At 42.2% G+C, this 19,850-nt stretch overlaps 1 pseudogene; it reads left to right on the top strand.

Moving 5' to 3' along the window:
- Positions 1-5,474: 5,474 nt before the first annotated feature.
- LOC123441967 lies at positions 5,475-7,490 on the top strand (annotated as a pseudogene).
- The last annotated feature ends 12,360 nt before the right edge of the window (positions 7,491-19,850 follow it).

Below are 19,850 nucleotides of genomic sequence, written 5' to 3'. Positions count from 1 at the left end.
AAGATGGCCCAATCCCTTTTGTAGCAAGGGACAAGCCTGGACGAACTCTTATGTGAGGTAAAGCGCTTCCGAGGACACATGGGAATTTCTGTCAAGCTAGCTTTCATCATGTTCATATGATTCACGTTCGCTACTTTGATAATTTGATATATGGGTGGACCGGTGCTTGTGTGCTCTCCTTAATTGGACAAACATCCCACTTATGATTAACCCCTCTCGCAAGCATCCGCAACTATGAAAGAAGGATTAAGACAAAGTCTAACCATAGCATTAAACTAGTGGATCCAAATCAGTCCCTTATGAAGCAACGCATAAACTAGGGTTTAAGCTTCTGTCACTCTAGCAACCCATCATCTACTTATTACTTCCCAATGCCTTCCTCTAGGCCCAAATAATGGTGAAGTGTTATGTAGTCGACGTTCACATAACACCACTAGAGGAAAGACAACATACATCGCATCAAAATATCAAACGAATACCAAATTCACATGACTACTTATAGCAAGACTTATCCCATGTCCTCAGGAACAAAAGTGACTACTCACAAAACATAATTATATTCATGACCAAAGAGGTATTGAATAGCATTAGGTATCTGAACATATGATCTTCCACTGAGTAATCCAACTAGCATCAACTACAAAGAGTAATTAACACTACTAGCAACCTTACAAGTACCAATCGGAGTCGCGAGACGGAGATTGGTTACAAGAGATGAACTAGGGTTTGGAGATGAGATGGTGCTGATGAAGATGTTGATGGAGATGAGTCCCCTCCGATGAGAGGAGTGTTGGTGATGATGATGGCGACGATTTCCCCCTCCGAGAGGGAAGTTTCCCCGGCAGGACGGTCCTTCCGGAGCTATAGATTGGTTTTGCTCAAGTTCCGCCTCGTGGCGGCGGCGTCTCTTCCCGAAAGCCTCCTCCTGATTTTTTCTGGAACGAAACCCTCCTTATAGCAAAAGATGGGAGCCACAGGGGAAACAGTGGCCCCACAAGCCACCCAGACGCGACCAGGGGGGTAGGTCGTGCCTCGTAGGCTTGTGGCCTCCTGGTGGCTCCCCTCCGGTACTTCTTCCGCCCAGTATTTTTTATAAAATCCAAAATAATTCCTCGTTGATTTTCACGGCTTCTGGAGTTGCGCAGAATAGGTATCTCAAACTTTCTCCTTTTCAGACCAGAATTCCAGCTGCCGGCATTCTCCCTCTTCATGTAAACCTTATAAAATAAGAGAGAAGAGGCATAAGTATTGTACCGTAAAGTGTAATAACAGCCCATAAAGCGATAAATATCGACATAAAAGCATCATGCAAAATGGACCTATCAGTTGGCCAACACAGGAAGAGAGGGATATGATGGACCATATTCGCATAAAGTTAAGGGCCTTGGCTACCCATGGCCTAACCAGAATCGACCTGATATGTTGCTGGTTTTTGTGGCGCATCCAGCGTGTGAGTGTAAGACCCGGCTTAATGTGCGAATATTCAGGTGCTTCATCCAACGTCCAACTCTTCTCCACCCAAAATATATCCGATAACGTTCTCGGTAAAGAGATGAAGAAGTTTTTTTCCAACTCAAAAGAGAGGTGTAGCATTACTGGTTTGGGCCCATTCTATGTGTTGAATCCTCCTCCATCGGTATTGATCTGTTCTCATTGGGTATACTTTATTCCTTTGTTGAGTTTATTTTGACCCGCCAGCTTTATCATGCTCTTTTGTTTACAAGAGGGTTCTAGCTTTTGGAACACCACAACTCGGATGCATGTTCCTTCCATGAGCGAAAGAAATGATCTGGCTCAGGGTGATCCGGCTCTTGGTTCATCTTCAGAAGAACAATCGGAGGTAGAACTTGACTCACTTGGCTGCTTGTTTACCAGTATCGCTCACATGCCTCCTTCTCATGGCGAATCTGAAGCCAGCCAGACCAGTGATTGATACGTCTCCAACGTATCTATAATTTTTGATGGTTTGATGCTATTATCTTGTCAAACTTTGGATGTTTTGCATGCCTTTTATATATTTTTTGGGACTAACTTATTAACTCAGTGACAAGTGCCAGTTCCTGTTTTTTCCATGTGTTTTACCCCTTTCAGAGGATATTTTGAAACAGAGTCCAAACGAAAGAAAATCCCCGAAAATATTTTTTTTTGTAACGGAAGAAGATCGGGAAGCTTGAGAGCCAAGGCAGGGGGCCTCACGGGCCCCACAAGCCCCCACCCCGCAGCCAGGGGGGAGGCCGCGGCCCACAGGCTTGTGGGCCCCCTGGGTGCCCTCTGCCCTAGGGGTTGCGCCTATATATTCCCTAAAAATCCCAAAAAATCAGGAGATCATCGAAAATACTTTTCCGCCACCGCAAGCTTATGTCTCCGCAAGATCCCATCTGGGGCACGTTCTGGTGCCCTGCCGGAGGGGGATTCGGATACGGAGGGCTTCTTCATCAACACCATGACCTCTCCGATGATGCATGAGTAGTTCACCATATAGACCTACGGTCCATAGCTAGTAACTAGATGGCTTCTTCTCTCTCTTGGATCTTCAATACAAAGTTCTCCATGATCTTCATGGAGATCTACCCGATGTAATCTTCTTTTCCGGTGTGTTTGTCGAGATCCGACGAATTGTGGATTTATGATTAGATTATCTATGAATCTTTTTTGAGTTTCTTCTGATCTCTCTTATGCATGATTTCATATCCTTGTAATTCTCTTCGAGTTGTGGGTTTTGTCTAGCCAACTAGATCTATGATTCTTGCAATGGGAGAAGTGCTTGGTTTTGGGTTCATACCGTGCGGTGACCTCACCCAGTGACAGAAGGGGTAGCGAGGCACGCATCGTGTTGTTGCCATCAAGGGTAAAAAGATGGGGTTTTCATCATTTGTTTGAGATTATCCCTCTACATCATGTCATCTTGCTTAAGGCGTTACTCTGTTCGTCATGAACTCAATACACTAGATGCATGTTGGATAGCGGTCGATGTGTGGAGTAATCTATACTATTAAAGGGGGATCTGCCATGTGTCGTGATGGTTTGACCTCCTTCGATCTTCCCCTCCCAACGCTAACGCTGGCTACCCTCTCACCCACGTTTCCCCACCGATTTTTATTCAACCCTTTAAAAAACAGTGAGTTTAATTAAAAAAATCTGTTTCTCCCTGCGACTGCAAAATCTGCTGGCACCTCTCTCCCACGACTAAAAATCGGGATAACATGACGTCCAACTCCCAGGCCCCAACTTCCCCACTCCATCGCTCGTGTCGCTCCCCTCCTCCGATGGCCATGGTTCTTGCGCGGCAAGGGCTACCAGGAGCGCCGCCGCCGCCAGAATGCTCCGCGCCAGCCCCGCGCAAGAAGACCCAGGCTGCCGCGCGCCATCCCGGCGCAAGAAGCCGGCACCAGCGGCCCCCCTCGACCCACCTTCCTCCTCCCGAGTGTCTTCCCCGCCACTTGGCCCGGCTCACCTAGCTCCCATCTGGCAAAGCTCCTTCCCCACCCCGCCGTCGCACCTCACGCCCGTCTCCTCCGGCCAGCCTCCGCACGCAACCTCCCCCTCCCGTTTCAGAAGGGAAGGGAAGAGAAGAGAAGAGGGAGAGCGAGCAGGTGAGCCGACGACCATGGCGCTCGCATATACGTCGGCCCCGTCGTCCGTCCTCGGCTGTGCGTGATTCTGCTTAGCGGCGTGACGGGGTGCCTACTCCGCGCCCACGCCATGGTCGGCTCGGGACGCCACCCTCCCCCCTGCGTGCTTCTTATCGGGACGCCGCCATCGGCCTCGGACCACACCGCCGCCGCGATGGATGCACAGGTCTCCTCCCTCGGCCCATGTTCTTCTTCTTCTTCTCTCTCTCTCCCCCTAACGTGTTTCAATTTGGTCCTGATGTGTTTCGATTTGGTAGCCTGCCTATTCTCCATGGCTGCCCTGCCCCTTCTCCTCCTCCTCCTAACTGCCGATGCTTGGCAGGAGGAACACGAGCCGCCGCCTCCCGGATGCAGCTCTTGAGTGTGCTCGACAAGGTCCGTCTTCCCTTCCCCATTTCTCTCTCTAATCCCCCATGCTCACATGTGGTATGCTCTTCTCTTGTAGATGTGCAGGAAGAAAAGGGCCATTGGATTGTAGAGGAAGAGTGGGATGTTGTTCTTTGTTGCTCGTCCACATTGCCCCTGGTAAGCTGGTTGCTCTCCCTCCTTCTAGATTCGTATGTCGGTATGTGTCTGTTGCTAAAACAACAGTCACCACCAATTAGCCTTGTTTGTGTAGTTAAATGTTGCACTCAACGGACAATGAAATTGGAATTCTTGGTGTTGACGACAGTTAATCTTGTTAAGAATGAAGGGTCTTGCTATAGCGCTCCTTCGCAAACGTCACAAAACGTTCTAGCCCATTGAAAAGGAAACCTTCCAGAAATGGTTTCAGGGCCTGGTGAAAAAGGATGGTTGGATTGCTCAACTCACGGTTTGCAACAACAAAATATTAAAACATGGAAATACTGCAAAATAAATAGTTATATGTGTGCTCCTTTGCTACTTACTGATGCAACCGGGTTCAGACTTTCAGGAACTTCATAGGGCACTGTTAGTTGCACACAATGATGAAGGAAGATCAACTTGTGAAGAAGCAGCAACTCATATTATAGTTACAAAAAGTGTCATATTCACACGGTAGAATGCTCACCTGTACTCTACAACAGGATGAACTCTTAGGGAAGAATCGGACATCGCCCTTGCAATAGGTGAATTGCGTTATGCTAACTTCCAAATAAATGAAAAGTAACTAGCACGCGTTAGTAGGATTCGGGCCAACTAGGAGGCATTTAGTTCTAAATTGCTAGGGAAACTGGAACATTATTGTACTGAATCAAACGGTCCAGTTATACAATGTGCCAATTTATCACTTGCCAATCCAGAATTTATTTTTGTATAACTACTTGTCTCCGATACATGCAGCAGAATTTTAGTTAAGTTCAGAAGTCATGTTACTTATTTCCCATCCCGCTTTCCAAACAAGTACCCAAAAGGAACTCCTATGCATGCAGCAGAATTTGTTTATAATTCTGCTATCAGGGGGTGATCACGATAATGCGAAATTAATTTCTTTTAATAACTACACTTGTAAGTTGGAACTTATCTATGTGCAGACAAGTTTGTTAGGAACAAAGATAAGGGGGAAATGCAGGGCCTCCAGGAAATCGGTTGAATCTTGGAATGAATGACTGGTTGTAGAAATAAGATGGTTTCTCCTTTTGCTCATCGTATTTTAAGGATTGCGGGAGCTGGGATTTTCTTATACTGCGAGTCACTTGTTATTACGGTAATCAACAACTCGGAAAGTTTTACCCGAAAAATGAGTTTTTTTTTCTCATTGTCGTGTCAGTAAACTACATTGTTGTTTTGTTGATTACTGTTTAAATCGTAATACATGTCTTGTGTACATCCATGCTTAATAGACATTTTTATGCGAATGTTTATGTTTAACATGCTGCGATGGGGATCGGTTTGGCCTGGTGATTTCTTTTCTTGGTCTTATTTTCTGTTGATACAAGTACTCATGTTGATTATTGCTGCCAATTTCTTGATTTCTTTTCATGGAGATCATTGAAGTTTTTTCTTCTTCTCTGAACTTCTATGAGTTTTGAAATGCTTTGTGCTTTCATTCATACATTGAAATAAGAGAATACATAGTCTCAAGAGATCAAGACACTATATGTTGTGATACTATACGTGGGAGGGAGGGAGTACTATTGTTTCCATACTGTCACCATTCTCTGCATTTCTTGGCCCTTTTCTCGCAACATCTTGTGTGCACTCCTGCGCTAAGCCCCTAATGTGTCGTCGACTTATGTCATACTTCATGATTGCTTTAGAACTTGTTTTTCATACTGAATATACCGTGTGAGAAAGTATCATTTAATACCTCGAGAAAAATGGAAAATTATTTGCAACTGTTAAATCATGTTGGCATATCACTAAGCCTAACCTAATGTGTCGTCGACTCATGTCATACTTGCATTGCAGTTTTTCTTTTAGAGGATTTACACCTGAAATCCGTTTTTTATCAATAAAAACGTGGATCTCAGTTTGGTTTCATATTATGCAGGATCTATATATGTTAGAGTTTATGAGGACATGATTGATCTGCTAAGGGCTGCTATTGTTGGGCCTTCTGGAACTCCATATCATGACGGTCTTTTCTTCTTTGATGTTCGTTTTCCTCCCGAGTACCCGCGATGTCCACCGGTATGTTGGCAATTCACCACCAATGCAATCTCTTAACAAAAACCTATCCGATATGCACAGAAAGTGTACTACCATTCAGGTGGGCTTCGGCTAAATCCAAACATGTATGAGAGTGGCAAGGTGTGCCTTAGCGTGCTGAACACTTGGTGGGGTTCTGGATGTGAGAAGTGGAGCAAGTCAAATTCCACCATGTTGCAGGTGTTGATCTCCATCCAGGGCCTCGTGTTGAATGATAAACCATACTTTAATGAGCCAGGCTACAAAAACACGGTTAATATACCTCTTGGTGAAAAGAATTCCACGGCATATAATCAGACTGCGTTTGTTCTATCCTGCAAGACTATGATGTATTCACTTCGTAAGCATCCTAAGGTAATTTACATAACCCTCATTTCTTGCCATGGTTAAAAGATGTATTGGTTACTCTTCATGGCGTAAAAGAAGATTCTCACTGGCCATGGTTAGAAAGTTACTGATACTCGTGCTGAAAATAAACTACATACATCCAAATTGGGTTAGAAATAATCTCCTACAGTACTTAAGTAAATCAAATTGTCTATGTTTTTTATTTTCTACTATGAACATGGAAGCATCTTTCTTTTTATTCCGAACAATATGATAAACAATGACAGATTACTGGGGCGTCCTAATAGCTCAATTATGTTTCTTTTGTATCAATTATACCTGCCATCTCCTCAATTTCCTTTTTAGTTGTGTTAAGTACAGCCCTGTGAAGTTAGACAATCTGCACCCATAGAGGAGTTGTTTCTTGTGAGTCATGACATGAAATTACCAACTTCAAATTTTCCACATCTTCGTAAAATGTACATTATATTTTATTTATGGAATGTTGAACAAAAAGGAGAAGAAAAATGATCTTCTGAAATATCACCACTATTGTGCACCAGTATCTTCTAAAGAGAACAGAGGTCCCATCCCGAGTGGAACAGGTTTGTAGCACATGGCAAAAAATACATCATTGGGATTTATACCACGTGTGCATTGTTCTTCATGCCACTGAATTCATTCTTACAAGCCTTTCACCTGCTGCAGCATTTTGAGACCCTTGTCGTGCACCATTTCCATGAGCGGGAGCGAGCCATCCTGGAATCATGCAGCGCATACGCGTCTAGCATTGTCGTCGGATCATCGGTCAGGGATGGCGCCAAGTACGCCCGCAACAAGTGCTTTGCAGGATTCAAGAAGTCCCTTGAAGACTTTGGTACCAAATGTTGCCTTTTCAATAATGTTTTTGTTCATTGAGAAGTCTTGCTGACATCAAAATATTTCTATTTGTGATCCTGTTCCTTATCAAACTGAAATATATTGCCATTGCAATTTAAAAAATGTGATTCACCTTGAATTATTATAAGAACATTTGTAGTGAGATGTATGATTACATTCTCCTTGTATTGATTATTCAAAATATATTTGCATGGTTCTAATTGTCCGATAATGGTACTCCCTCCCACCTGAATTAATTGACGCAACCTCGAGGGAGTAGAAATAATGCAGCTTGGTTCATCCGAACAATTTAATTGAAAAACAATTAGAGAATGTCTTTCTCTTTTTTGTTTTGTCTTTTTATGTTTTTTTCTTGTAGTAAATAGATGCTTAATCAGCTTCTGTCTATTCAGTTGTTGTTGGTAAGAACATTGGTCCCTTATAAAGTGATGTACAAAGTCAAGATATTTTGAGTCTAATGCATAAGATGGGCTGCAAGGTGTTTTTTAATAGTAAGAGAGTCGAGATTAAATATAATCTCCAAGATTCGGAATATGACTTTTTTTTCATAACATAATTTGTATCCCGTTGCAACGCACGGTACTCAACTAGTAGTAGTAGATGCAGAAAGTATCGGTCTACTTGTCTCAGACGTGATGCCTATATGTATGATCATTACCTTAGATATCGTCATGACTTTTCGCGGTTCTATCAATTGCTCGACAGTAATTTGTTCACCCACCGTGATATTTGCTATTTTGAGAGAAGCCTCTAGTGAACACTATGGCCCCCGGGTCTACTCCACACCATATTTTCAGCCTTACACTTTTTACTTCGTTGCACTTTCCGCATTCAGATCTCACTTTGCAAACAATCTTGAAGGGATTGAAAACCCCTTTGAAGCGTTGGGTGCAAGCTTGTTTGTTTTTGCGCAGGTATTTTGGACTTGACGAGACCCTCCTTCTGGATTGATACCTTGGTTCTCAAACTGAGGGAAATACTTACTGCTCCTGTGTTGCATCACCCTTTCCTCTTCAAGGGAAAAACCGACGCAAACAAGAGAAGTAGCAAGAAGAATTCCTAGCGCCAAGGAAGGACTTTGGTTACCGTAGCAGAAGACTTTCTGGCGCCGTTGTCGGGGAGGAAGATCAAGTCAAGAACTCATCCAAGTAGGTTTCGCAAACTCATCTCTTGCATTTACTTTGTTTGCCAGTTGCCTCTCGTTTTCCTCTCCCCCACTTCACAATTTGCCTTTTTCGTTTGCCTTTTTCGTTTGCCTTTTTCGTTCGCCCTTTTTCTCGCCTGCTCTTTGTTTGCTTGTGTGCTTGCTTGCTTGCTGAAGTCACCATGAATGAAAACACCAAACTTTGTGACTTCTCTAATACTAATAATAATGATTTTATTAGTACTCCGATTGCTCCCGCCACTAGTGCGGAGTCATACGAAATCAATGCCGCTTTGCTGAATCTTGTTATGAAAGAGCAATTCTCTGGCCTTCCTAGTGAAGATGCCGCATCCCATCTCAATACCTTTATTGAGCTTTGCGATATGCAAAAGAAGAGAGATGTGGATAATGACGTGATTAAATTGAAGCTTTTTTCCTTTCTCGTTACGAGATCGCGCAAAAACTTGGTTTTCTTCTTTGCCCAAAAATAGTATTGATTCTTGGGATAAGTGCAAATATTCTTATATATCCAAGTATTTTTCCGCCATCTAAGATCATCTCTCTCTGTAATGATATCATGAATTTCAAGCAGCTTGATAATGAACATGTTGCACAATCTTGGGAGAGAATGAAATTGATGAATAGAAATTGTCCCGCTCATGGCTTGAGTCTTTGGATGATTATTCAAATCTTTTACGCTGGCTTGAATTTCGCTTCTAGAAATATCTTGGACTCCGCCTCAGGTGGAACGTTCATGGAAATCACGTTAGGGGAAGCCACAAAGCTCTTAGACAACATCATGACGAACTACTCTCAGTGGCACACTGAAAGGTCACCTACTAGTAAGAAAGTACACGCTATAGAAGAAATTAACTCGTTGAGTGCTAAGATGGACGAGTTAATGAATTTGGTTGCTAGTAGAAGTGCTCCTTTGGATCCTAATGATTTGCCCTTGTCTTATTTGATTTATAGTAGTAACGCTAGCTTGGACGTTAATTTTGTTGGTAGGAATAACTTTGGAAACAACAATGCTTTTAGAGGAAACTATGTTCCTAGGCCTTTTCCTAGTAACTCCTCTAATAATTTTGGCAACTCCTACAACAATACTCATGGAAATTACAATAGAATACCCTGTGATCTAGAGAGTAATATCAAAGAGTTCATCAACTCTCAAAAGATTTTCAATGCGTCCATAGAGGAAAAACTACTCAAAATTGACGATTTGGCTATGCGTATTTCCATGATTGAGAGCCAAGAAAGAACCGCCCAAATTCATGCTAGACATGAATGGCTTAAAAAGGCGTGTTCTCGTGATGAGAATCACGAAGATCTCAAAGTGCTTGGTGTGACTCCCATTGAATCCTTGTTTTCTTGTGTCAAACCTAATGATTATGGGGCTGGATATGAATCCACTTTGGTTGAAAAGTGCCCCAATGATTCCGAGTCCATCTATCTTGATGCTAAAAGCATTGAAAGTGGAGTAGAAGATGTTAAAACTTTGAGTAGTAATGAAATTACTACCATGGATTTCAAGGAATTTAATTATGATAGTTGCTCCTTGATAGAATGCATTTCCTTGATGCAATCCATGTTAAACTCTCCACACGCTTATAGCCAAAACAAGGCCTTTACCGATCATATCGTCGAAGCTATGATAAAATCTCTTGAAGAGAAACTTTAATTGGAAGTCTATATCCCTAGAAAGCTTCATGATGAATGGGAACCTACCATGAAAATCAAAATCAAAAACTATAAGTGCAATGCTTTGTGTGATTTGGGTGCTAGTGTTTCTGCGATTCCAAAGTCTTTATGTGATGTTCTGGGTTTTAATGAGATTGAAGAGTGTTCTCTTAATTTGCATCTTGCTGATTCTACTGTCAAGAAACCCATGGGAAGGATCAATGATGTTCTTATTATTACGAATAGGAACTATGTACCCGTGGATTTCATTGTGCTTGACATCGATTGCAATCCTACATGCCCTATTATTCTTGGTAGACCTTTCCTAAGGACTATCGGTGCTATCATCGATATGAAGGAAGGGAATATTAGATTTCAATTTCCTTTAAGGAAGGGCATGGAACACTTACCTTGAAAGAAAATAATATTGCCTTATGAATCCATGATGAGGGCAACTTATGCTTTGAGCACCAAAGACGACGATACGTGTTTCTATCACTTTTGTGCCTAGCTAAGGGTGTTACAATAGCGCTTGTTGGGAGGCAACCCAATGAATTTATCTTTTTCTTTCTGTTTTGTTGCGTCCACACCATCACAATTCTGTTGTGATTGTGTTTTTTGTGTTTCTTTTGTGTTTGAGCCAAGCAAAACCTTTATGACTAGTCTTGGTAATGGTTGTTTGATCCTGCTGGAAAAAGATAGAAACTTTTCGCTCACGAGATGATTTTTCATTTTTATTCGGAAAGAGCTTTTGAGTTGATTCTTTTTGCTGCTGGTTGATATGCCTTTTCCCCAGGCCTTCGTAAGTTTTCAGACTTTTTGAGGTACCATAAGTATACGAAGTATACAGATTGCTACAGACTGGTCTGTTTTTGACAGATTCTATTTTTGTTGAGTTGGTTGCTTGTTTTGATGAAACTATGGTTAGTATCAGGGGGGTACTAGCCATGGAAAAGTGAGAATATAGTAGCCCAACACCAATATAGATAGAATTCAAGTTTGCTACAGTACCAAAAGGAGTGGTAGTTTGTTTTCTTGTGCTAATGTTATCACGAGTTTCTGTTTTAGTTTTGTGTTGTGAAGTTTTCAAGTTTTGGGTGATGTTCTCATGGAAAGAGATAAGGAGTGGAAAGAGCTCAAGCTTGGGGATGCCCAAGGCATCCCAAGCAAAATTCAAGGACACCAAAAAGCCTAAGCTTGGGGATGCCCCGGGAAGGCATCCCCTCTTTCGTCTTCAATCCATCGGTAACATTACTTGGAGCTATATTTTTATTCACCACATGATATGTGTTTTGCTTGGAGCGTCTTGTATCTTAGGAGTATTTTCTTTTTGTTGTGTCACAATCATCCTTGCTGCACACCTTTTTGATAGAGAGAGACATGCACTCATCGTGATTTTGCTAGAATGCTCATAGTGCTTCACTTATATCTTTTGAGCTAGATACTTTTGCTCTAGTGCTTCACTTATATCTTTTAGAGCACGGCGGTGCGTGACTTGGTAGTTGGCTTATGCTATGAAAGTAGTCCCAAATGTGATAGGTATCCAAAGAGGATGCAAAAACCTCCATCTTCATGTGCATTGAGTAGAAAGAGAAGTTTTGATTCCTCTCAATTAGTTTTGAGACATGGATTTGGTGATATTAAGAGCTATGTTAGTAGGGTGTTGTGAATCTAGAAATACTTGTGTTGAAGTTAGTGATTCTCGTAGCATGCACGTATGGTGAACCGCTATGTTAGGAAGTCAGAGCATAATTGATCTATTGATTGTCATCCTTTGTGTTGAGGTCGGGATCGCGCGATGGTTAACACCTACCAACCCTTCCCCTCGGAGTATGCGTTTAACATTTTGTTTCGATTAATAATAAAAACTTTTCACAACAAGTATGTGAGTTCTTCATGACTAACGTGAGTCCATGGTATAGATGCACTTTCACCTTCCACCATTGCTAGCCTCTCTAGTGCCGCGCAATTCTCGCCGGTGCACAAACCCACCATATTCCTTCCTCAAAACAACCACCATACCTACCTACTATGGCATTTTCATAGCCATTCCGAGATATATTGCCATGCAACCCCCACCGTTCCGTCTCATGACTTGTGCCGTCACTCTCATATTGCCTTTGCATGATCGTAAGATAGCTAGCGAGATGTTTCAACGTCATACGCCATGCTAGATCGTTGCACATCCTCGTACACTGCCGGAGGCATTTCCTATAGAGTCATGATCATTTTGAGGTGTGAGTAGATAAAAGTGTGATGATCATCATTATTAGAACATTGTCCCATGCGAGGAAATAAATAAAAAAAGGCCAAAGAGCCCAAAAAAAAGAAAAAAAAAGGCCTAAGATCCCAAATGAAAAAAATAAAAGAGAGAAAAAGAGAGAAGGGACAATGCTACTATCTTTTTCCACACTTGTGCTTCATTATAGCACCATGTTCTTCATGATTGAGAGCTTCTTGCTTTGTCACTACCATATGCTAGTGGGAATCTTCATTATATAACTTGGCTTGTATATTCCAATGATGGGCTTCCTCAAAATTGCCCTAGGTCTTCGTGAGCAAGCAAGTTGGATGCACACCCACTAGTCCTCCTTTTGAGCTTTCACATACTTATAGCTCTAGTGCATCTCTTGTATGGCAATCCCTACTCATTCACATTGATATCTATTAATGGGCATCTCCATAACCCTTTGATACGACGAGTCAATGTGACTATCTCCTCCCTTTTTGTCTAACAACCACCACCACACTCTATTCCACCTATAGTGTTATATCCATGGCTCACGCTCATGTATTGCGTGATAGTTATAAAAAGTTTGAGAAAGTAAGAGTGTGAAAACAATTACTTGGCCAATTTCGGGGTTGTGCATGATTTACATTCGTTGTGTGAGGATGATGGAGCATAGCCAGACTATATGATTTTGTAGGGATAACTTCCACTGGCCTTGTTGTTTTGAAAGTTCATGATCACTTTGCTAGTCTGCTTGAAGTATTATTGTTTTCATGTCAATAGCAAACTATTGTTTCGAATCTTACGGATCTGAACATTCATGTCACGTGAAAGAAGTTGCAAAGGACAACTATGCTAGGTAGCATTCCACATCAAAAATTCATTCTTCATCACTTCCCTACTCGAGGACGAGCAGGAGTTAAGCTTGGGGATGCTTGATAAGTCTCCAACGTATCTATAACTTTTGATGGTTTCATGCTATTATCTTGTCAAACTTTGGATGTTTTGCATGCATTTTTATATATTTTTTGGGACTAACTTATTAACTCAGTGCCAAGCGCCAGTTCCTGTTTTTTCCATGTTTTTGACCCCTATTAGATGAGATTTTGAAACAGAGTCCAAACGGAAGAAAATCCACGAAAAGATTTTTTCATAACGGAAGAAGATCGGGAAGCTTGAGAGCCAAGGCAGGGGGGCCTCAAGGGCCCCACAAGCCCCCACCCCGCGGCCAGGGGGGAGGCCGCGACCCACAGGCTTGTGGGCCCCCTGGGCGCCCTCTGCCACAGGGCTGCGCCTATATATTCCCTATAAATCCCAAGAAAATAAGGAGATCATCGAAAGTACTTTTCCGCCGCCGCAAGCTTCTGTCTCCGCAAATCCCATCTGGGGCACGTTCTGGTGCCCTGCCGGAGGGGGATTCGGATACGGAGGGCTTCTTCATCAACACCATGACCTCTCCGATGATGCATGAGTAGTTCACCATATAGACCTACGGTCCATAGCTAGTAACTAGATGGCTTCTTCTCTCTCTTGGATCTTCAATACAAAGTTCTCCATGATCTTCATGGAGATCTACCCGATGTAATCTTCTTTTCCGGTGTGTTTGTCGAGATCCGGTGAATTGTGGATTTATGATCAGATTATCTATGAATCTTATTTGAGTTTCTTCTGATCTCTCTTATGCATGATTTCATATCCTTGTAATTCTCTTCGAGTTTTGGGTTTTGTCTGGCCAACTAGATCTATGATTCTTGCAATGGGAGAAGTGCTTGGTTTTGGGTTCATACCGTGCGGTGACCTCACCTAGTGACAGAAGGGGTAGCGAGGCACGCATCGTGTTGTTGCCATCAAGGGTAAAAAGATGGGGTTTTCATCATTGGTTTGAGATTATCCCTCTACATCATGTCATCTTGCTTAAGGCGTTACTCTGTTCATGATGAACTCAATACACTAGATGCATGCTGGATAGCGGTCGATGTGTGGATTAATAGTAGTAGATGCAGAAAGTATCGGTCTACTTGTCTCGAACGTGATGCCTATATGTATGATCATTGCCTTAGATATCCTCATGACTTTGCACGGTTCTATCAATTGCTCGACAGTAATTTGTTCACCCACCGTGATATTTGCTATTTTGAGAGAAGCCTCTAGTGAACACTATGGCCCCCGGGTCTACTCCACACCATATTTTCAGCCTTACACTTTTTACTTCGTTGCACTTTCCGCCTTCAGATCTCACTTTGGAAACAATCTTGAAGGGATTGACAACCCCTTTGAAGCGTTGGGTGCAAGCTTGTTTGTGTTTGCGCAGGTATTTTGGACTTGACGAGACCCTCCTACTGGATTGATACCTTGGTTCTCAAACTGAGGGAAATACTTACTGCTCCTGTGCTGCATCACCCTTTCCTCTTCAAGGGAAAAACCGTCGCAAACAAGAGAAGTAGCAAGAAGAATTCCTAGCGCCAAGGAAGGACTTTTGTTACCGTAGGAGTGATGCTGAGGTAATTCCAATTTCTTCCAGATCCTCAGAAAAAATTGTTACAAGAAGGACCAGGTAAGCTACCCGGAAGGTACAAATGCCGAATCAAGCCGCTCATTTAGCTTCCAAATTTCTCTTGAAGAAAACATAGCTTGTAGGTCAATCAAAACTCAAGACCAGAGTGACGTGGGCGCATTGGACCCAGGCTTGTCCAATGCACCACCAGCTCGCAAGCCTCATGTTGAGGTACCGTATAATTTTACCGGCTCCTTTCTAAAGTTGGTACCTTTAAAATAGACTCTTAGTCTTTAACTTTTCCATAATTCATGAATCTTCCCCATCTTCGGACGCCTCATCGGCAACTCAACTTCCCACTTTTAAACAGTTTCTGACGCTTGGCACTGGATCAATAGGCCAGTCCAATAAATCATATAAAATATTGCCAAAAATATATAAAAATGTAGAATATTGGCATGAAACAATAAAAATTATAGATACGATGGAGACACATCACCCTTCTACAAGAAGCAACTACAAAGCCAATAGCTTCCTCCGCTACAACCCCAACGGATGCCAATGCCAAGACAAGTTCAATACAATGCTTCACTTGCAAGGGTCGAGGCCACAAGACTTTTGAGTGCCCAACAAGACGCACCACAAATTCAAAAAATCCTAAAGAATCGACAAATTACATCTAGGTATATCAAGTGCATATCAATATGTACCGTTCCATCTCCTGCATAAGAATTACCTAGGAGATTCTTTAACATACCCCAAGGAATTTCATAATATTTAGTAGGTTCGGTAGGTTGAGAGATAACTCTTGTTGCTTCGGGTTGAGATGAAGATACCCCGAACAAACCCCTCACGATTATTATCCATAATGACAAGTAGTAGTAAAATTCAGTTCATAATAAATTTGTTCCCTTACGAAGTTCCACTTATCAAAGGCACTTCACTCACTCGCAATGACGCCTGAAAAGAGACTTGATGACCCACAAGTATAGGGGTTCAAGCGTAGTCCTTTTGATAAGTAAGATTGTCGAACCCAACGAGGAGCAGAAGAAAATTACAAGTGGTTTTAGTAAGGTATTTTCTGCATTTACTAAAAGTATCGGTGATAGATAGTTTTGTAACAAAGTATTTCAAAGAAGTGACAAGTAACAATAGTAGCAATGGTGCAATAAGGTGGCCCAATCCTTTTTATAGCAAAGGACAAGCCGAATTTTTTTCTCTTATAGGGAGCAAATAGTTCTCGAGGACTAATGACCCACAAGTATAGGGGATCTATCTTAGTCCTTTCGATAAGTAAGAGTGTCGAACCCAAAGAGGAGCAGAAGGATCTAACAAGTGGTTTTCAGCAAGGTAATATCTGCAAGCACTAAAATTATCGGTAACAAGTAGTTGTGTGGTGAGATGATTCGTAGCAAGTAGCAAGTAACAAAAGTAACAACGGTGCAGCAAAGTGGCCCAATCCCTTTTGTAGCAAGGGACAAGCCTGGACAAAGTCTTATAGGAGGTAAAGCGCTCCCGAGGACACGTGGGAAATTCTGTCAAGCTAGTTTTCATCATGTTCATATGATTCATGTTCGTTACTTTGATAGTTTGATATCTGGGTGGACCGGCGCTTGGGTACCGCCCTTACTTGGACAAGCATCCCACTTATGATTAACCCCTCTCGCAAGCATCCACAACTACGAAAGAAGAATTAAGACAAAGTCTAACCATAGCATTAAACTAGTGGATCCAAATCAGCCCCTCACGAAGCAACACATAAACTAGGGTTTAAGCTTCTATCACTCTAGCAACCCATCATCTACTTACTACTTCCCAATGCCTTCCTCTAGGCCGAAATAATGGTGAAATGTTATGTAGTCGACGTTCACATAACACCACTAGAGGAAAAACAACATACAACACATCAAATTATCGAACGAATACCAAATTCACATGACTACTTATAGCAAGACTTATCCCATGTCCTCAGGAACAAAAGTAACTACTCACAAATCATAATCATATTCATGACCAGAGAGGTAATGAGTAGCATCAAAGATCTGAACATATAATCTTCCACCAAGTAATCTAACTAGCATCAACTACAAAGAGTAATTAACACTACTAGCAACCTTACAAGTACCAATCGGAGTCACGAGATGGAGATTGGTTACAAGAGATGAACTAGGGTTTGGAGATGAGATGGTGCTGGTGAAGATGTTCATGGTGATGAGCCCCCTCCGATGAGAGGAGTGTTGGTGATGACGATGGCGACGATTTCCCCCTCCGGGAGGGAAGTTTCCCCGGCAGGATCGTCCTGCCGGAGCTCTAGATTGGTTCTGCTCAAGTTCCGCCTCGTGGCGGCAGCGAATCCTCCGAAAAGCCTCCCATAGTTTTTTTCTGGAACAAAACCCTTCCTGTAGCAAAAGGGGGGAGCGAGAGGGCCAAGCGGGAGCCCACACGGCCCCTAGGCGCGGCCGGGGGGGGGGCGCCTAGCAGGCTTGTGGCCTCCTGCTGACGCTCCTGTGGTACTTCTTCGGCCCAGTATTTTTTATAAATCCCAAAAAAAATCCAATTTGATTTTCACGGCTTTTGGAGTTGCGTAGAATAGGTATCTCAAACTTGCTCCTTTTTCACTCCAGAATTCCAGCTGCCGGCATTCTCCCTCTTCATGTAAACCTTGCAAAATAAGAGAGAAAAGGCATAAGTATTGTACCGTGAAGTGTAATAACAGCCCATAAAGCGTAAATATCAACATGAAAGCATGATGTAAAATGGACGTATCAAGGACACATGTGAATTCTCATATAATCACGTTCGTCATGTTTAGTTGATTCATGTTCGTTACTTTAATAATCAGATATGTGGGTGGACTGGTGCTAGGGTGTTGTTCTTACTTGAACAAACAACCCTCTTATGATTAATCCCTATCACAATCATTCACAACTATGAAATAATAATTAATATAAATCTAACCAAACCATGAAACATATGGATCCAAATCAGCCCCTTACGAAACAACACATAAATTTGGGTTTAAGTTTCTGTCACTCTCGCAACACATCAGCTACTTATTACTCCCTAATGCTTTCCCTTAGTCCCAAGTAAGGTGAAGTCATGTAGTTGACATTCACATGACACCATTAATATAAAAGCGACATATATATCATCAAAATACTGAATGAATACCAACATCGCATGATTACTTATAACAAGACTTCTCCCACGTCCTCAAGAATGAAAGTAACTACTTACAAATCATATTCATGTTCAAGATCAAAGGTGTGTTGAACATGCTTACTGATTTGAACATATAATCTTCCACCAAGTAAACCAACTAGCATCAACTACGACATGTAATCAACACTACTAGCAACACACATGTACCAATTTGAGGTTTTGAGTTAAAGATTGAATACAAGACATGAACTATAGTTTGATATGGGATGGTATTAGTGAAGATGTTGATGAAGATTGGTCCTCCCACGAAGGAGGAGCATTGGTTATGACAATGTCTTTGGTTTCCCCCTCCCCATGGAAGTTTCCTCGGCGAAATCGCTCCAGCGAAGAGCAAAAGTGCTCCTGCCCATGTTCTGCCTCGAGATGGAGGCACTTCATCCCGAAAGCCTTCTTATGATTTTTCTAGGACAAATAACATCTTATAGGAGAAGATGGGCCCTCGGGGCAGCCAGGTGAGCCACGAGCCTGCATGGCACGCCCTAGGGGGTAGGGAGCGCCACGTGGGCTCGTGACTCCCTTGTGGGCCCGCCTCTGGTAATTTCTTCTCCAGTATTTTTTATATATTATAAAATAATTCTCCATAAATTTTCAGATCATTTGGAGTTCCAGAGAATATCCAACTCTTATATAGCCTTTTTTGGTCTAGAATTCTAGTTGTCGTCAATCTTTCTTTATGTGAACCTTCCAAATTAAGAGAGAAAATACATTAGTATTGCATCATAAAGTGAAATAACGATAAAAACATAATAAGCGTGAATAGGAAAATATGATGCAAAATGGACGTATCAGCCCACAAGGGCCCACGGAGGTGGGTACTTGACCATCCTTTATAGGAGTAATTTGCTACTTTTATTTTATCCATTGCAATAAATCTTTCATACAAACTTGCATTTAATCTTGTAACTAGCAAGGCTAGTGAGTCTGTCAACATCACTAATTTCATTGGGGCAGATGAGGTTTTGTATTTGTGCATCTATGTACTGATCACTGGTTGTGTTGCAAACTCCTACTAGTTTGATAAACCTTAAGGTCATCCATTTAGAGGGAAATTACTATTTGCTATACAAACCCTTGCACTTGGGAGCCCAACACCTTCCTAGTTGAGATGACACACCACCCTGATCTTTTTAACATGATCTTGCTCCCGAAGAGGATGACTTTTTTGAGGTCACAATGTTGCATCAAGAGTTTCTCCCCTTCACCACTATCCATGGAACTATCTTTGACAACGATGTCATGTCTCTCAAACTGATTCGAGGCCTTCACTCATAGCCTTATCGTCGAGTCACATAGTCTACGACAATCATGCTTGTCAAATTGTCGAACGCCTCCACTACATGACCTCATCGTCATCCGCGTTAGCTCTTGTTTGTTCTCGTCCAAGCTGACATTCAACTGGATACAATCAACTTTTTCGTAGATATGAGGTCGTGTCGGTGATGACGTAGTCCCTCATGTTTACACATGTTTTATCATACAAACAAGATATTGTGCACTCTCGTTACTAACCAAATTGTAGTATAACTTGTTTTCCCAACGAACATCAGCTAGATAAGATTTTGCCTTTTGAACATTGAAAACTAAAAGCGTCTACAACCAGACCCCTCA

This window comes from Hordeum vulgare, chromosome 3H (assembly GCF_904849725.1).
Source record: "Hordeum vulgare subsp. vulgare chromosome 3H, MorexV3_pseudomolecules_assembly, whole genome shotgun sequence".
Lineage (NCBI taxonomy): Eukaryota > Viridiplantae > Streptophyta > Magnoliopsida > Poales > Poaceae > Hordeum > Hordeum vulgare.
This window is presented reverse-complemented; position numbering and strand designations above follow the sequence as displayed.